General features: G+C 33.4%; 1 protein-coding gene and 1 long non-coding RNA gene across 3 annotated transcripts in view; both read right to left on the minus strand.

Annotated features, from left to right (window-relative positions):
• Positions 1–4,509, minus strand: part of LOC128676708 (uncharacterized) — a 200,049-nt gene extending 195,540 nt beyond the window's left edge. The window contains exon 1 of the long non-coding RNA XR_008405449.1: positions 4,335–4,509. This is a non-coding gene — a long non-coding RNA (uncharacterized LOC128676708). The remainder of the gene's footprint in view (positions 1–4,334) is intronic.
• ds (dachsous) overlaps positions 1–18,015 on the minus strand; it is a 301,443-nt gene that overhangs the window by 254,796 nt on the left and 28,632 nt on the right. The window lies entirely within an intron of this gene.

Raw genomic sequence — 18,015 nt, forward strand, 5'->3', positions numbered from 1 at the left:
TTGACCGTCGGAGTCCAGGGTCCGCTATCATAATTTTACCGCTTCAGCCGCTTTCGCGTTTCGACCGCTGCGGCCGCGTTGTCGAGAAATTGACGGATCGTAATCCGTCAATTTCTTTTAGAAAGAAACACCTCCTACGTGTATCTGCAGCGGTAATAAAGGCTAATTTCAATACATTAATGCGCTGTTGACTGTACAATCGGGCGCATATAAACCTGACCATCTTACTAACTTGCCGCTAACGGGGGTCAGTTTTATCTGCACCCAACTGTACATAAAACCCTTACCAATCAGCATATTCAATACATTTTTTGTCAATGGTCTTCTCAAACACGACCTGTGTCCACCATCGTACGTTGTAGCATTTGCCACAGTATCGTGAGCCATTCAGTCTACCAACGAGACGTCGTCGCGTTGATTAACCGGATTTATTACACTGTGGCGTATTTACTATCGATTGTATGCGGTAATTGACATTAGTAGGGACTTAGATTTTGTATGGTTTTGTAATTGACTTGTAAATTTAGGGGCCTTTTCACGAGTGACTAGGGATGGTTCATGTGGGACTATGTATTCCTCTAAGAATACAGACTTCAATAGCACCGATTAACATATTTAATAATAAAAAAAAATACTTTCATTTATGTAAACTGCTAAATCATATCTGACTCGTGTACAGTCTGCCACAGAGAAATCTGACCCGCCCGCGATTTGAACACCATCTCTTAGGGGGGTCAGATTTCTCTGTGGCAGACTGTACAGCCAACCGCATGTCAAATAACACTGCATGAATCCCTATGCCGCGGTATTAGCATCAAATTTGCAATGAATCTGGTTAAATTCATGTGTTATTCAATGTACTAATGGTAGTTTTTTTGGACATCCTTTCCATCCTAAGTAGATGATATGGGTGGTGTGTGGTACCACCCTAGAATGTGACCACGACTGGCGACTAAAGAACACATAGCCTAGGTGGCTGATTGGCAACAATAACATCGCCAAAGAAAGTTGACAAGCGACAAGCTGGTTGTAAAATCATAGCCTAATCTTCCATATTTTAAGGTTCTTCTTTACTTGATCTTCGTTGGGCGTAGGCATCACAGCCTGATAATTGTTAAACATTAGTTGAATAAAGAATATTGAATTTTGATATTTATCGATTATGCATGCACCCATCAAAAACTGCTTTACTCGGTAATAGTATTAGTATGTATGGCACCGAAAATTTACAACAAAATTCCAAATGAATATAAAAGTTTAAACTTGAATCTAAATAGATTTAAGTTTAAGCTCCTAATTTTCAAAATTACAAATGAATATTGTCTTTATTAACTAATAAATGTTATTATACTTTAAATGATTTCTTTAATGATAGACTCAGATATAATTTCGAGCTAATATATATATTTTTTTATTTGTAGTAGATAACACGCTCCTCTTTATTTATTTACATAAATTTGCAATATTTGTACTCATGTTTTTAACAAATATATATTTTCTTTCTTTCTTTGAATTTGAACCAGCATAACTCATAATAAACATTAAGGTCTGCGTTTGTAGTGGTTCCCAAGGAACGTGAATTATGTAAAGGTTCAAGATAAATCACTAATTTGCCGTGGGCTGAACAAGGTCGTCTATCTGATCAGTGCTACATGATTCACCGTTAGTCTAGTACATGCGCGCAATTGTTCAAGATGGCCGTGGGTTTGATTCCTAGGTCAATAATTATATTAACCTATTTTTACAGGTTAAGCCTAATTTACAATAGTGTAAATATGTACTATGTTCTACATTGCAAGTAAATACTATATACTATATGGCAAATACATTATATCTTCAATAAAATGGGAAAACTTAGACGTTTGTTATAGTTCTGAATGTTTATCTATTTCTCCCGTATCTTTTTAATAAAAATAATAAGAATAAGAATATTTATTTGTGAAACATAGGATACATTAAAGAATACAGTTGAAATCATTGGGTAGGTAAGTATCACTATGCTGTCTTATAGACGTACGAATATTAGTACATTGTCAACATCAATTAAATCAGTCAAAATCTACTTTAATCATTTGTCATTTAAAAAATAATCTAAACTCTAGAAACATTTTTGTATTGAGAGAGAAGTCAAGTGTTTCCTGAAGGTGTTTAGATATTTATTAGTTTATTATTTAGTTTTATTTTAATATTATTTGTCTATTTATTTAATACTGTTAAGTTGACTGCACCCTCTTAGTTTACTTGTGTCTCTTTCCATCCAAAGGTTGGCTGGAAGAAATTGCATTAGCGATAAAGCCGCCTTTGCACTCATTATGTTTGAATCATAGAACTAGTAGATGCTCATTGTACGTAGTACCTACTAATTCCATGATTTGAATATCTTGTTGTAACTTATGTAACTCCTTTGTGAATGGTGCAATAAAGAGTTTATCTATCTGTCTATATCTATCTTCATTCTACGTAAGGTACTTGACACTATACCCTATTCATCTTGGACTGAGACAAAAGGTAAACAAACCTTGAACAAAAAATCATTATTTCTGGTTATTTCTTTGTTAATTTTAATAATTTAAAAATAACAACAACAAAAAAATTAACATTAACAGAAAGTAAGAACAAAATTAACAAAGGAATAACGAGAAATAATGATTTTTTGTTCAAGGTTTGTTTACCTTTTGTCTCAGTCCAAGATGAATAGGGTATAGTTCCGTATATCTCTATGCTTTATAATAAATAAATAGTAATACTTGAGTAGTCTTCTCTCATCTGAATGCTTTCTGGTTTCTTCCTCAGCTATAGCACTTCGCACGATAATACATTGTTAGTTGTTAGATCATTCACACGCATATTAGAATTAGAATTTGAATAAACTTATTTATATTCTATATCATCCTTGACGATATCAAGCTAGCATTTCTCGGGTTTGCCTCTTCTGCCAGGGCCAGGGCGGGAGCGGGATAGGCAGATATTTGTTCCCTATGTAAACTCGAACAATAAGCAAATAAATTAAACTTAACAAACTTAACACAAACAAAATTTTAATAATTTAAAAATAACAACAACAAAAAAATTAACATTAACAGAAAGTAAGAACAAAATTAACAAAGGAATAACGAGAAATAATGATTTTTTGTTCAAGGTTTGTTTACCTTTTGTCTCAGTCCAAGATGAATAGGGTATAGTTCCGTATATCTCTATGCTTTATAATAAATAAATAGTAATACTTGAGTAGTCTTCTCTCATCTGAATGCTTTCTGGTTTCTTCCTCAGCTATAGCACTTCGCACGATAATACATTGTTAGTTGTTAGATCATTCACACGCATATTAGAATTAGAATTTGAATAAACTTATTTATATTCTATATCATCCTTGACGATATCAAGCTAGCATTTCTCGGGTTTGCCTCTTCTGCCAGGGCCAGGGCGGGAGCGGGATAGGCAGATATTTGTTCCCTATGTAAACTCGAACAATAAGCAAATAAATTAAACTTAACAAACTTAACACAAAAAAAATTTTAATAATTTAAAAATAACAACAACAAAAAAATTAACATTAACAGAAAGTAAGAACAAAATTAACAAAGGAATAACGAGAAATAATGATTTTTTGTTCAAGGTTTGTTTACCTTTTGTCTCAGTCCAAGATGAATAGGGTATAGTTCCGTATATCTCTATGCTTTATAATAAATAAATAGTAATACTTGAGTAGTCTTCTCTCATCTGAATGCTTTCTGGTTTCTTCCTCAGCTATAGCACTTCGCACGATAATACATTGTTAGTTGTTAGATCATTCACACGCATATTAGAATTAGAATTTGAATAAACTTATTTATATTCTATATCATCCTTGACGATATCAAGCTAGCATTTCTCGGGTTTGCCTCTTCTGCCAGGGCCAGGGCGGGAGCGGGATAGGCAGATATTTGTTCCCTATGTAAACTCGAACAATAAGCAAATAAATTAAACTTAACAAACTTAACACAACGTACAACAACATAAAGTAAAGCACATATTTGTCACACAAATATTTGAGATCTGAGATTAATGTTCGTAAAGGCATTGTTTTATGATTCAGTATCAGAGGACCGTAATAACTAATGTTTTATGAATATTCGCCAAAGATTTGTGTGTATTGTGAGCATTAGTTTATACCTATTCTACATGAGAAACATTCCCGGTTTTGCGAGAAAGTTTCCGGGAACGGGAAAGGACACTTTCCTGGTATGGGAATTTCGTAACGCCGCACATCCCTATGGTATAGTAAACTATTTATCAAGTCAGCTCTAAAATCAATGCGATAGAAAAAAATCTAGAACATAATATGAAATACTTACATAGATATGCTTAAAAATATTATCTAATTTATATTTAATTAGAACCATCTCCAAACTTCCTTTGATTCGCACAAAGTCGCACGCAATGACAAAAGTTCATCGACAATCGATAAAGTATCGATATTAAAGTATCGATCGAATCGGATAATTCGTTTGTTTGCAAATATGGTGACACAATCGCGGTATATTGAAATTGTTCGGATTATGGTACTTATCGCCAATTTAAATCCTCTAGAATTGTTACGCTAAGGGAATATTAATTTATGACCTTTATTGTTTGGTATTAAAGTTCAAAATTGTTAGTGTCGTTGGAATTATAATTTGAGATTTCGTGCTGCTTATGGTTATGGGACATACGGATGAATTGATTTCAATTGTTATATTGTAGAAAGTTATTATACCTGCGGTGTTAGAAGACCTTTCGCTAAGGCGCTGGCTATTAACTATTCGATATAAACCCAGAAATCGGAATAACATAAGCTATATAGAAATTGCATAGACCTGTTGAGCTTCGCACTGGTGGAATAATTATATACATAAAAACCTTCGTCTTGAATCACTGTATATATAAATCTAAGCATACTTAGGGACAGCCAGACAGCTGAAAACGACTTGGTTTTATACCATGTAATGATTATGTCTATAGTCTATCACTCTCACGAGCATTAAAAACTAAATATACAACACTTTACTTTCATCTTAAACATGTGCCATTAACCCATACATATCTCAAAGATCATAACCGCTCTAATATTATTCAGGTTAAAAACATCACGTTTTTAATAACCATTAGTGTGCGGATTGCTGTAACAATAAAAATCAGTGCCGCGTTCACTGGTACGGCCACGTTTTGTTTAAACAACGTGTGAAACATGTTCTTGGCTATGCAGCCTGGTCCTGACAGATAGGACAAACCCATGAAGTGCGTAGACAACTGATGCCAAAGCCAAGAAAAATGGAGGAGAAAAGTATGAAATTGGACCCTGGGCTCCGACGCTCAATGGCAGCGGAAGATATCTTGAAAACCACTTAAATGAGAGTGAAAATAAGGGAATAATAAAAACAAATGCGCGCTCCGTTCAACGTTGAGTATCTTGAAACTATTTTTAGCAATCTTTTAAAGCAATAAGATTCGATTGGTCACGCGTAAAATGTCAGATTAATTTCATCGGCTTCATGGTGAAAATGACAGAGAGAGAAAGTTCTGTCTCTCTTTCACCTTCACCTTCACCGTATCCTGGTTACATAAGGGGTTGTGACGCCGCGGACCCGGGGATATCGTAAAAACAAATCTTAAATTTTTTGCTGTGATTATACAATCGGCCACCTGTCTGACATCAACCCTCCTAGGGAATGGCGGAATTGAGAACAAACTTGCATTGATACTTATAATGGTACCTAAGTAAACACACACACACCATATATATACCATATAAAAGTACTCTGATGTGTTTGTTTGTCATATTTCACTTCATATTTAACCCGTATACCAAATTTCTTCGAATACATCTAACAAAATTGTGAGATTACATAACAAACATCGCGACACAAATGCAAAATTTAGCATATATTTGGATTTATTAGTTGTCTAGTTTATCTGTTTCTACCATTATGATTGGGATTGTCACAGACTGTATTTGGTGGGCGGACATATTAAAAAGCCTTGATTATTTCACTGGCTACGAACTGGTCTGATTGACTTCCAATCTGGCACCGAGTATCGATAAATTACAATCGACTCTGTCGAATAGAGTGAATGATTTACGCAGTTTGGGAGGTTTGAATATTAATATCTGTGATAATATTATGACAATTTTTTTAGGTGTTATTAAGTTTAGAAAATAACACTAGTTGTTAGCCGCGAACTTAAACCTCGCGAACATAATACATTTTTAATGAGTTTTTACAAAATTGTGACTATTTCAAACACGACTGAACCGATTTTTATGCCCCACGAACTTAAAAATTCTATTGACAGATTCCTTTTAAATTTCATCGAAACCAGACCAACGGTTCGAAAGCTATCGCGTTACAAACATATAAAAAAATTATATTTTGCCCCAAGTCAATTTGTAGACCTCGCTTGCTTTGAAAATTACAAATGCCAAACTCTGTCTGTCACACTTTCACGTCTAAACTGCAGCTATTACCTATTTTGTAAAAAAAAATTGTAACAGATTTAGATTTAACTAAATATTCCTTTTTTTTTTCAAATTAAGGTCAATTATAGGCTAACACAGGCGGAGCTGCGATCTACTCATATTGCTTGCTGCAATTTATCCGCTCCGATTCGCCTGTGGCCTTCAAAAACATCAATATGACCGCAATCATCAATAACTGATCGATACAATTTAGAATTACGTCTATACGAGTACATTTACATTACGGCGTGCAATTAGTCTAAATAATTATATGCTATAAAATAATGTTCGTATAAAATGAATTTAAATTGCGGGTCAGATTTAAACATGTCTGTCCGGATATTAACAATATTAACACATGTGTTAAACTTTAATATATCTTGCTACTTGAGATATCAACGCTGATCGGCCTAAGGTATGCGTTACGACACAATAAAACTTGAGAATTGGAGAGCAATTTTTTTAAGACAATAACATGACAAAAATGAGTACAAAGTTGTTACTTATTAAACATAACTATACAAACTAGCTTCAGTCCGCGGCTTTGCCCGCGTGAATTTCCCATGGGAGCAGTTATTTTTCCGGTATGAAAGGTAGCCTATTCTCGGTACTCTCAAACTACATATAAGATAAATTTCAAAGAGATTAGTTGATGAGATAAAGCATGAAGAGGTAACAAACAAACAAACGAAAGTAAGGTTGTTTGTTTTGTGTGCCTTTATAATATTTAGATTCATATAATTTGAGCGTTTTCCCGATTCAGAGCCCAGGATCTTCTGAAGTACGGAGAAGGACATAGGGTACCTTCATTCACATTCCGCAAAAACACATGGAAATTCTCACGGATGAAGCCGTGGGCAAAAGCTAGTATAATATATATATGTCTAAAATGTGTAGTTAAACGTTATCTGAAGGATAACGTCACGGAGGTCGTACAAAAATTTTCTCACCCGATAACCCTTTCAAAAATCGTTTCTTCCTGACAAACCATCGCTGGTCGCCATAATACCTTCAATGACGTCCACAATGTATTGAAGCAACGCCTTAATCTACTAAATCAGAGAATAAAATATTTACAGAGGTATAACAAGACTATAGGAGATCAAAGCCTTGAATGCCCTAGATAAGGGAGACATACAAATATTATTGATTGAGAACAATCTGTACGTATAATAAAACTATAAGTGGCTATGTCTGTACATAGAAGATATTAAAGAAAAATAATTAGGGGGGTCCTCATAAAAGAATTAGGGGGGTTTTAAAGAATTTTTGTCATTTTTTTTAAGAAACTACTAGATGGTATTTGATGCAGTTTTCACAGTAGTATAGCGGATAGTCTAAGTTAAAATCTGGTATAAGTTTTACATCGTTACGTTGCTTAGAACCTGAGATATTGAGAAATAATTTATAAACGTACGCACGAAATAAACGCGGGTGAAGAAGCTAATATGAGTAAAAAAAAATACAACTTTTACATTTTAATGACTTATCAACAAAATAATGCTCATTTAGAAGTTCATTTGATCTTGTAATATTTCGAAGACTCAAAACGACGACCTCGGTGGCGCAGTGGTAAAGTGCTTGCCTCTGAACCGAGAGGTCCCGGGTTCGATCCCCGGTCGGATCATAATAGAAAATGATCTTTTTCTGATTGGCCCGGGTCTTAGATGTTTATCTATATATCTATAATTCTATATGTTATAAAATATAGTATCGTTGAGTTAGTATCCCATAACACAAGTCTCGAACTTACTTTGGGGCTATTTTATAAGTAAGTAATAAAAAAAATAACTAAGACACAACTTTGTGCTGTCTTTATTCCGTTCCCAGATTCACTATTCGACTATAAAAAACAATATCATGTCGGCCAGTCGACACGGCCCTTAATTACAGACCTCTATAGCCCCAGCTACAAAAAAGCGATCTTCAAACCAGAGGGGTAGAGTCCAATATAGTGTGACAGAGACAGTATAATAAGCTTTCTAAAAAAAATGTTTGGGTTCGTGTGAGATGGAATGTGGTCTGAAGTCGTAGCAACCAAAATGTGGGGAACTAATGTAACTACGGCCGAAGTTGTACTTGAAGCGTTTTATCTAATCTTTGTATGAAATGCGTATGAGCAGACAAGATATTTAATTTATAGTCGACTAGCAACGCCAAGTGGCACCGCTTTCGTGAGAATTTCGGGATTGAAAAATTGTGTTGCAATACTAATAATTATGCGACGATTTCGATAAAATTGAAGACTATGCAAATATTGAATTTCCTACGGGCATGTGGTCGTCGAACTTTAAATATGTTTCAGTCTTATGATGTGTCTTAAGTACTAGATTTAAAGGACAAAATATGTTTTGAAGATGACAAACCAAGAATATATATGTGAAAATAAATTGAGACGGATTTGTATGTAAATTATTTTGGTATTTACGTAGTACACAACGTATTTATGCGTATTTACGTATTCGTGTATTTATAACGTACCTTACAAACTCATTAGCACGAGTAGGTTTCGATACATCACTTCAATACATACAGAGAGAGTATTTAAGAATACATATTACAGTATGTAGATTTTTTTTTTTAATTTAAATTCACCACATTCAAATTAAAGTACCTAGATGTATACAGATTACTGAAAATGCGTTTAGTTCTTCTTAGGATAAATATGGCCCATGTGAATCAAGTTTACATCAAGTTTTACATTACGTTAAATATACATATATAAAAAACGTATCTTTGTACTGTCGTATCACTACCAAAATTAACATTTAAATGACCAAATATTTTGACTAATGAAGGTTCTCTCACACTAATTACCTGATAAATAGTTATAAATAGCCAGCAAAATTTCACTTTTTTACGATTTCAAAGGGCAGTTTGAATTTTATTGGCAAATTAAAAGTATAAATTGACGCCTAAAAATAATTAATTGTACGGAAACGATGCGACAAGCTCGTTTGCCTTAATTTTAATGTCTAATTTCGCATTAGGCCGGTACAAAGTTTCGATTAATTAATTTTTACGATTTATTTATCTAAAATGTTATATTCGCTGTTCCTGCCATTGACATACATGTAGAGGAAATAATTAATAATTTTATGCATACTAATGAAATAAAGAAACATCTCTATAAAACAGAAGATAAGAAATGCAGGGAAAGTGTTATATTATGGGGTTCCGTGGTGATTATCAAAAACCGTGTAATATTCAAATATCAAATTCAACTTTTACTTTCTTCGATGCCACTGCGTATTTACACTTTAAGGAAGCAATGTGATGTGGTTGTAAATTATTAAAACTAACTTTTGCTAGCGACTTTGCCCGCCTGAATTTCTCTGCGAAAGCGGAATAGACACACGGAACTTTTCATCCATTACAACAATTTAGAGTTTGATTTTCGGAACAAAAGTAGCCTATATTTGAACGGGGGTCTTTAACTACATCCATACCAAACTTTTTCAAAATGGGTCTAGCGGTTCAGCCGTGAAAGCGGGATAGATAGACAGACAGACTTATCGCATTTATTATTTTAATGTATTCATAATTTTACACACACACTTAATAATTTTAAACACACTTGTGGACATTTTATGTTCACTAGTGAGTATGCGACTACTTGCCACTAAATGGTCGGTATAGGTAGTCGAAAAAGTCATGTCAGATGCCTTGAGGCGACTTGAATAAAATCTTACACCAGTGTTAGAAATAACACACTCGAATAGAAGAAGATTCCCGATTACTTATCGTTAAATACTGATTTTAATTATTTATGAAAAACTTACATTTGGTTGACACACCATCGTCTAACACAAAGAGATGTTTACCTGTAATAGATAAGAATATAAATATTAAAACAATTCTGTTAAGTAAACCATGTTTCTAATGTAGTTAATACCTAAGTTAATACCAGCGTTGTAGTAATATTATCTTAATAAATCTATACATATAATGACCTAAATAAATAACTAATAATTAGAATACACTATTTTGCGTTGCGTTATTCCGGTTGATTCCTGAGCCGTTAAGCGTCGAAGCTACTTTTTCTTGTCCACTACGCAGTCTTCAGTATTCTTAGTTGATATTACTAAACAAAAAATATCCCAAAATTCCTAGTTTACAAGGACCCCTAAAACCCTAAACTATATGGACATAATTTAGCTCGAAATGGTAATAATGTTTCCTTTTATTTATTTATTTCAATGTCGATATTAGTATACGTCAGATCGACAACAAGATAGTGTTTAGGAGAGGTGCCAAGTGGGTTAATCGACCCGTTTCATTTCGCAGGTAGGAAAGGTGTAAATAAACTGTAAAATTCATAGATTATGATCTTATCTAGCTTCTTATTCTACTAATTTTATGCCGGGTTCACACTATCGCCGCATTCAGGGTTATGACGACGCGATTGTCACGTTGCGTTGTTTGAGAACTTATTCACAGCAATGAAAATCATTGCAGCCAATGTATGCTGAATGTTGAGATGTGAGTGAAAATTAGTACATACCACTAAGCTAAAACAAAGAGAAGACGCCTTATTACCTTGTTTTTAACAAAAGTTGTATGCCGATAAGCGGGGCTGAGGCAGACAGACAGTAGGTGGACTTATAACCATTCTTAAGGCATTCTCCAAAATAAATTCTATTCTATTCAAACTTGAGGCCAACCAGAAAATGGCAAAAAAGGGTGATGCCACAAAAATGACGTCAATAAGAGAAAATCTAAACATAATTACGTACAAACTATAAATAGCTATATTTAATGTTATGTTAACTGTACAAAACTAGCTTTTTAATACATCGACTACTATCATGTATAGCAAATAGTGTCGACGCTTATACAAGCTATTTGTAATTTGTCTAATACCTACTACTTTCAGTCGGAAGATAACGATTAATCAATCGAAAGTTGCACGATTACACGCGTCAAGACAAATGTAACATGACTTTCAACTTTAACACTTTGTAATAAAGATTTGTAATACAATTTCGGGCCGCAATATAACTTGTTTTGCATATTAATACGTTTTCTCTTGACAGTGGCTGGTACCGTTTGGTTGTAAAATGCCAGTAAAAGTTGGGGATATGGCCTTAATAGATCATAATAATCGCATTCTACTTTGGTAACCCTATAACTAATGTAAAGATTTTTTTGTATGGTAAAATAAATATTGATATGGGTGCATGCTTGAAGGCTATATTTGTGATCAACGTGTTACATGTGTGCTGTTCTTCATATGCCTAATTTTTTTTTTTTTGCCCGCAGCTCCGCCTGCGTAAATTTCCCACTTGAACAGTTATTTTTCCCGGATTTTCCCGACGTCCTTATCCACACTTCAAACTATATGTATGCAGAATTTCAAGAAGATTTTTTGAGTAGATACAGCATGAAGAGGTAACAAATTTACTTACGCGTTTATAATATAAAATAACATACCATACACCATACCATACGTTTGTATGGTATGAAGAAAAAGTACTTACATAAATTATAACGAACATTAATGTGATATAGATCACGATCAATACAGGTATAATACCGATATAGATTTCCCCTTTCGTTCAATATAAAAATTAAATAAATAAATATACAAGGACAAACCACACAGATTGAGCTAGCCCCAAAGTAAGTTCGAGACTTGTGTTATGGGATACTAACTCAACGAAACTATATTTTATAACAAATACATATATAGATAAACATCCAAGACCCGGGCCAATCAGAAAAAGACCATTTTCCATCATGACCGACCGAGGATCGAACCCCAGACCTCTCGGTTCAGAGGCAAGCACTATGGCACTGCGCCACCGAGATCGTCAAAACCTACTTTAAGCTTATAAAGGAGAGACAAAACATACTTTGTTTTGTCTCTTTTTTGTCAATGGCAAATAATATAAAGTGGGCTAGTGACAACAATAGATATAAGAAAAGTAACAACATATTATGTTAGCTTAAAATATGCTTAATCTTTTTTATGAATAACGAGATACATCTGCAAATGGAACGGGGGCAATGGAGTGATATACCCATAAATATGATGTGCCTACAATAAAATCGATAACTACATTTTTAATAACCACCTAACTGGCCGATTCACAGTAGGGCACAATACTCGAACAATCGATAAGAATCTATCGAATACCACACTTGAACATTTCATCGCTAAATATTTCACTAAGCCTCTACCCTTCTAGATTATTTCTTTGATAATATGCAAATGTAACAGCCGACGATTTAAAAATAAAAGGATTATAAGATCAATAACCTCCGGAGTGACCCAAATAAGATTTAATACTGACGACGCGCTCTGGCCTGTCAATAAGAATTAGGTATAATGTTGCTAGCTTAAATAAATACCTTTGAGATTGCAAGCCGAAATAAGTCGTTTGTCGTCTTGCAACACTTGTGTCATTTTAATTTGGCGAATGTTTTGTTTCGTTTAAACTTGATTAATCATTTCATGAACGGTCTTTACACAATGAGTTATAATGTAGTGTTTTGATGTTGACACCATTTCGATGAAACTATATGAACGATTATTATAAACAATAATAGGCAAGAGTGCACCGAGCGTTAACTTTAACCTGCGTAGAAAAATGCAAATTACGCCATTTTGTCTAAGCTTCAGCGGCGCCTGAAGTCAATGTCAAAGTTTACTGGTGCAACTCACCCTAAGTCTAATCAATAATCACGTAAATACCTAAATCATTAACAGTCATTGAAAATAATAATGAGATGATAAAATTCTGGAATCGAGTTGTGAGTGGGAATTGAACCTGCGCCCCCGTCTGTCCGGGACAGTGCTCTTGACTCAGTATTTTTTCAAGTCAAAAAAGCATGTGTGACATGTATTAACAAATCCATTGAAATAAATTGTACCTAAGTACAAAGTCTCGGTAAGTACAACTTAGTAGAACCACAAAAAAAGACTTACAAAGCAATGAAACATTGTTCTCTAAATTAATAAAACTTCTAATCAAAAGAGTTAATGACCGCTTTCTCACGACAAAAAAATGATCAGTGCATAAATTAATTAGATACGTTTGGCTATATTATGCGGCCTAATAGTCCACAGAATATACAATGTCAAAAGTTTATCGACCCCAGAACTGGGGAACCAGCAATTAAATCATAAATTTAACATCGATTCGGCCCAACCGACAATCACACAACAGATAATGAAACAAAACGAATCGGAAAAAAATCGAGTACTCGCCATGCAATCGATTTTAGTCGGGTAGGAAATTAGCGGATTCTTTTTATTCGATCGATTACGATGACAGTGTTGCCCCACTATCGATAAATGTGTTGTCGATGAATATGGAAAGATGAATAGGTAAATAACGTTGTATTTACTTATTCATCTAGCCATAGACTTTATGTTTAATAAAATAAAATTATCAAATAGTTTTAGACTTTTATAAGTGAGGCTAAAACATTCAAAGTTTTTCTCTCGCTCTTAAATCAGCTTGGAGAATATGCTATGCTATTATTACTCATCTGAACCGATGTTTACTTATATTCTTTTGAAAATCCATTAGTAAAAGATAATACCAAAAAACAACTTTTATCCAGTAAGAAAACCAATCCCAAAAAAAAAATGCCAATACCCAAAACCAAAACGAATTATCGTAACCTTTTCAAGTGAAAAATTGATAGTGTAGAATATTAATAGTATAACTTAGTAACATTTGTATCGATTGCGACCAACTGTATCGATAGCGGCTGCCAGTGGCCTATCAAGTGACATCACTACGATGCAACTGAGGCGTTTAAAGTAATGTAAGACCAAAAAAAAAAAAAGAAATTTAATTATAAGCGTTGTGCTTTGAATTCCTTTCGAAGAATAAGTACATAAGTAATGTTTCCCTTTAGTTAATTTGAATATGCATTGGTTCGATTGACCTGAAATATTTAATTTGGAATCGTAAAATTAAAGTGACGTCATTCATTAGAAACTCCGAACCGGTTTGTTAAAACCAGTTGGAATGTTTGATATCTTATCTCTCACCACACTCGGTGTAGTGTAGAAGTCTTCTAATAATTAGATAAATACGTAAATTTAAAAAAAAAATGTAACGGTGCACGAAAGTGCCGGCAGAAGTGAAAAGTTGAATAAGTACATTTTTGACGTCTCACGAATTTTCCAATCAGTTCACGTGTCCTTTTTGAAATTAAACATCTGATAGTAGTAAAAATTACTGACTAATTATTTTAAAAAAATAAAAAAAAATAGAACAAACCTGTATTTGTCTATCAGAAAATTAACAGTCTACAAAACTAAAAAATCTAGCAGAAAACAAAACTAAGTAGAAAAACGGCAGTCGTGTTTCTGTTATTGTTTAGCGTCTAGCGATTCTTCATTTTATTTACACACAATAACTATTGAAATAATATTAGAAAAACAACTAAATTGTGTTCCATGGACAAGCGCGAAAGCACAAGTATCTAACGATAACGGTGAGCGAAATACTAATTCGATATCGAGTATCGAGAATCGAGAGCTACGAGTGCGCTCGACTCGATAAACACAAAATGTGAATTTTGATATGGATTTAGTCGTTAAAAGATTTATTGATTTAGAGTAAATTCGATTGAACAAAGAAGCCATTACTAGAGCCAGAATAAAAGTTTTGCAAGACAAATTGTTATCAATGGTATCAGAATAATGACGTATGCCACTTTGTGCACCAAAAATATGACACCGCCATTTTAAGGTACGTACTCCATGGCTCCACAAGGAGCACCTGTCAATATTTTTACATTATTATCAATTTATTTTCATAGAGAAAATATTTTTGACACAAAATTCAATTAGAACTTTAACATCTGTAATATCGGCCCATGGATTTAATAAGTACTTCGTGTACGGAGTACCTACTAATTCCATGTATCGGCCATACTATATAGATAACAAATAAGTGAAATTCTATTTTTGAAAACACAGATAATATTAACATTTTGTTTGCAAATTAATTTTGCACTAAAAAGCTTAATTTAACACAGTCCTTTGCCCAGCTGTGAGCTAAATAAATAAATTAAAAAAAACAATTTCATTACTAGAACTAGATTACAGATTATAATATTAGATTTTCAGTTTCAAGAATATTCCCTATTCGCACCCCCCTTCCAAGAAGTACATAAACTGTCAATGTAAAATATTATTATTACATCCGTGTGAACCCAATACGGATTACGGGCATTATATAACGTATAAAAATCATAAACCTCAATAGAAATTGTCGAAACATGACGTTAAACTGCGCGATAAATCTGCGCAGTCATCCAAATCAATATTATTTGCTTATTTCCTCTCTATTTACGATCCATCTACATGGCAATAGAGTTAGTATTAGTGTATGTAGAGCGCACGCAACTAACTAACTAACAAACAACTAACTTTTTCTTTGAAGACGTAACTACTACATTAATGGAAGTAATTGCAAATGAAATATATGTGATAATATTCACAAAATGTTTTAAATCGGTTGCAGCGTAAAATGAGCAAGGGAAGCTGAAAAAAAAGGCTTAAATAAACAGATATTATATTATGTAAATATGTCATTTATTTCACTACGATAAACAATTTGTATACTTGTGTTGAAAAATAAAATAATGATATTAATTTAACAAACATAAATGATAGTTGAAGCTAAATTTCAATACAATGAAAAATATTATACGCTGCATAAATGATTTTAATAAACAAAAAAATATATGCGCGCTCTATAGTTTAATAACTCTATAAAATGGGGACTTTATAGGTATCCTAGGAAAGTAATAAAAGAAAATTGCGTCGTCATTCTGAACTGAAAAATATTTCACTCAAAATATTGATACTGAGAATAGATTTTGGACTTTATCGGTTTTTAGAAATATTATGAGTAGATCAAGGTAATAATCGGAGAAGTAATTCGTTCATATAAATCTTCTTTTTAACCCCTGACTCTGGATAAGTTTAACGTACATACATAGCTCACAATATCCATTCGATTTCGCTAAATTTCTCTTCTTCATAGAAAATTATTATACTATATCTAGAATAAAAATTAAAAAAAAAAACACGAAAATGTAAATACACAGCTTAAAAATTTACGCTTTACTCATTTCAACCATCTATCGAACCAAAATATGTTAAATTATTTTTTTTTAATATTAGGTCCTTACATATGAAATTGGCGTTTTGTTGTACTGGCCACTTTAATCACAAATTTCTCCTCTTTGGTTAGGAATTCCAAATTCAAATTTATACAGCTATTTACACATGTATTTGTGTTTCGTTAACCGTCATTCATTTGTTTTTTTTTTCTTCTGATTTTTCTGTTTGCGTCACTCAGTTTACAAAATGGAAAACTTAAAATATCGTGTTTTTTTACGAGTACGAGTTCCACCGTGGCACCAGTGCTGCGGAAGCGGCTCGAAGGGTTAATGATGTGTATGGCGGTCGTGTTGTAAAAGAAAACACAGACAACAGACTGCTACCATATTAGAGGAGCTTCAATTGGAATGTCTAAGACATCCACCGTACTCCCCGGACCTTGCTTCAACAGGGAAATATTCAACTCCGATAGGGCAGTCTAAACCGCCTTCAAAGATTTTATTGATTCCCGTCTGAATGGTTTTTTAGTAAAGGGATCAATGAACTACCTATGAGAAGGCAAAAGTGCATAGATAATAATGGTTCTTACTTTGATTAAATAAATATATTATATTAAAAAATATTCGACTTTTTGTTCCCCCTATACCAAACGCCAATTTCATATGTAAGGACCTAATATATATTAAATTCACTTTAATACCTGGCCACTAATATAATCTTAAAAATAGTTGCATTAAAAATTGAAAATAGAACGCACGTCAGGGTTACCACAATCTCATTAAGCGCGCACCAGCAAGCGTTCCCATCCATCATTACGGGCGAAACAACGCCGACAGCCCTATAATTTCCCTTCCCCCTTCACCCTCACCCGTCCCTCTCACACCCGTAGCAAACCGGCTTTATTAAAAGAAGACGTCGGTCGAAATGAGTTTCGTCGAAAAACTTCTGTTGCATTTTATATTAGCACTGTTTTTAATGTTTGCCTGAAATTAAATGTCATTAAAATTTAAGTTTTAACAGTTTCGTAATATAGCTTAATACATTTGTTTGTTCTATAGAACGGATGAAGTCCAAGGTAAAAATATATTTTCACCTAAAATATCAAATTCAACTCTTATAATTTGAAAGTTGAAACAAAATTCATTGAATTAGTTTCTATTAACGAAAATCCTTAACATTTTACATTGATAATATTCGTGGATTTTAATATGCTGTAGCAATATCGACCTTTGAACGGCATATATATTTGTATTGTAAATAATTCAAATTTAGTAAACTCTGGGTGAAATTGCAGATATTTTGGCATTTGTTAAAATGTCGAATATTCGCAATTCGACAGGTACTTTAAATGCCAACTACGAATAATTTTAGATAAAAACTCAGCGCATAAATCCTTTCTTTCATCCTGTGCAAATTATATTGATAGGCCATTTATCATGATAAC

This window comes from Plodia interpunctella, chromosome 16, assembly GCF_027563975.2.
Source record: "Plodia interpunctella isolate USDA-ARS_2022_Savannah chromosome 16, ilPloInte3.2, whole genome shotgun sequence".
Taxonomy (NCBI): domain Eukaryota; kingdom Metazoa; phylum Arthropoda; class Insecta; order Lepidoptera; family Pyralidae; genus Plodia; species Plodia interpunctella.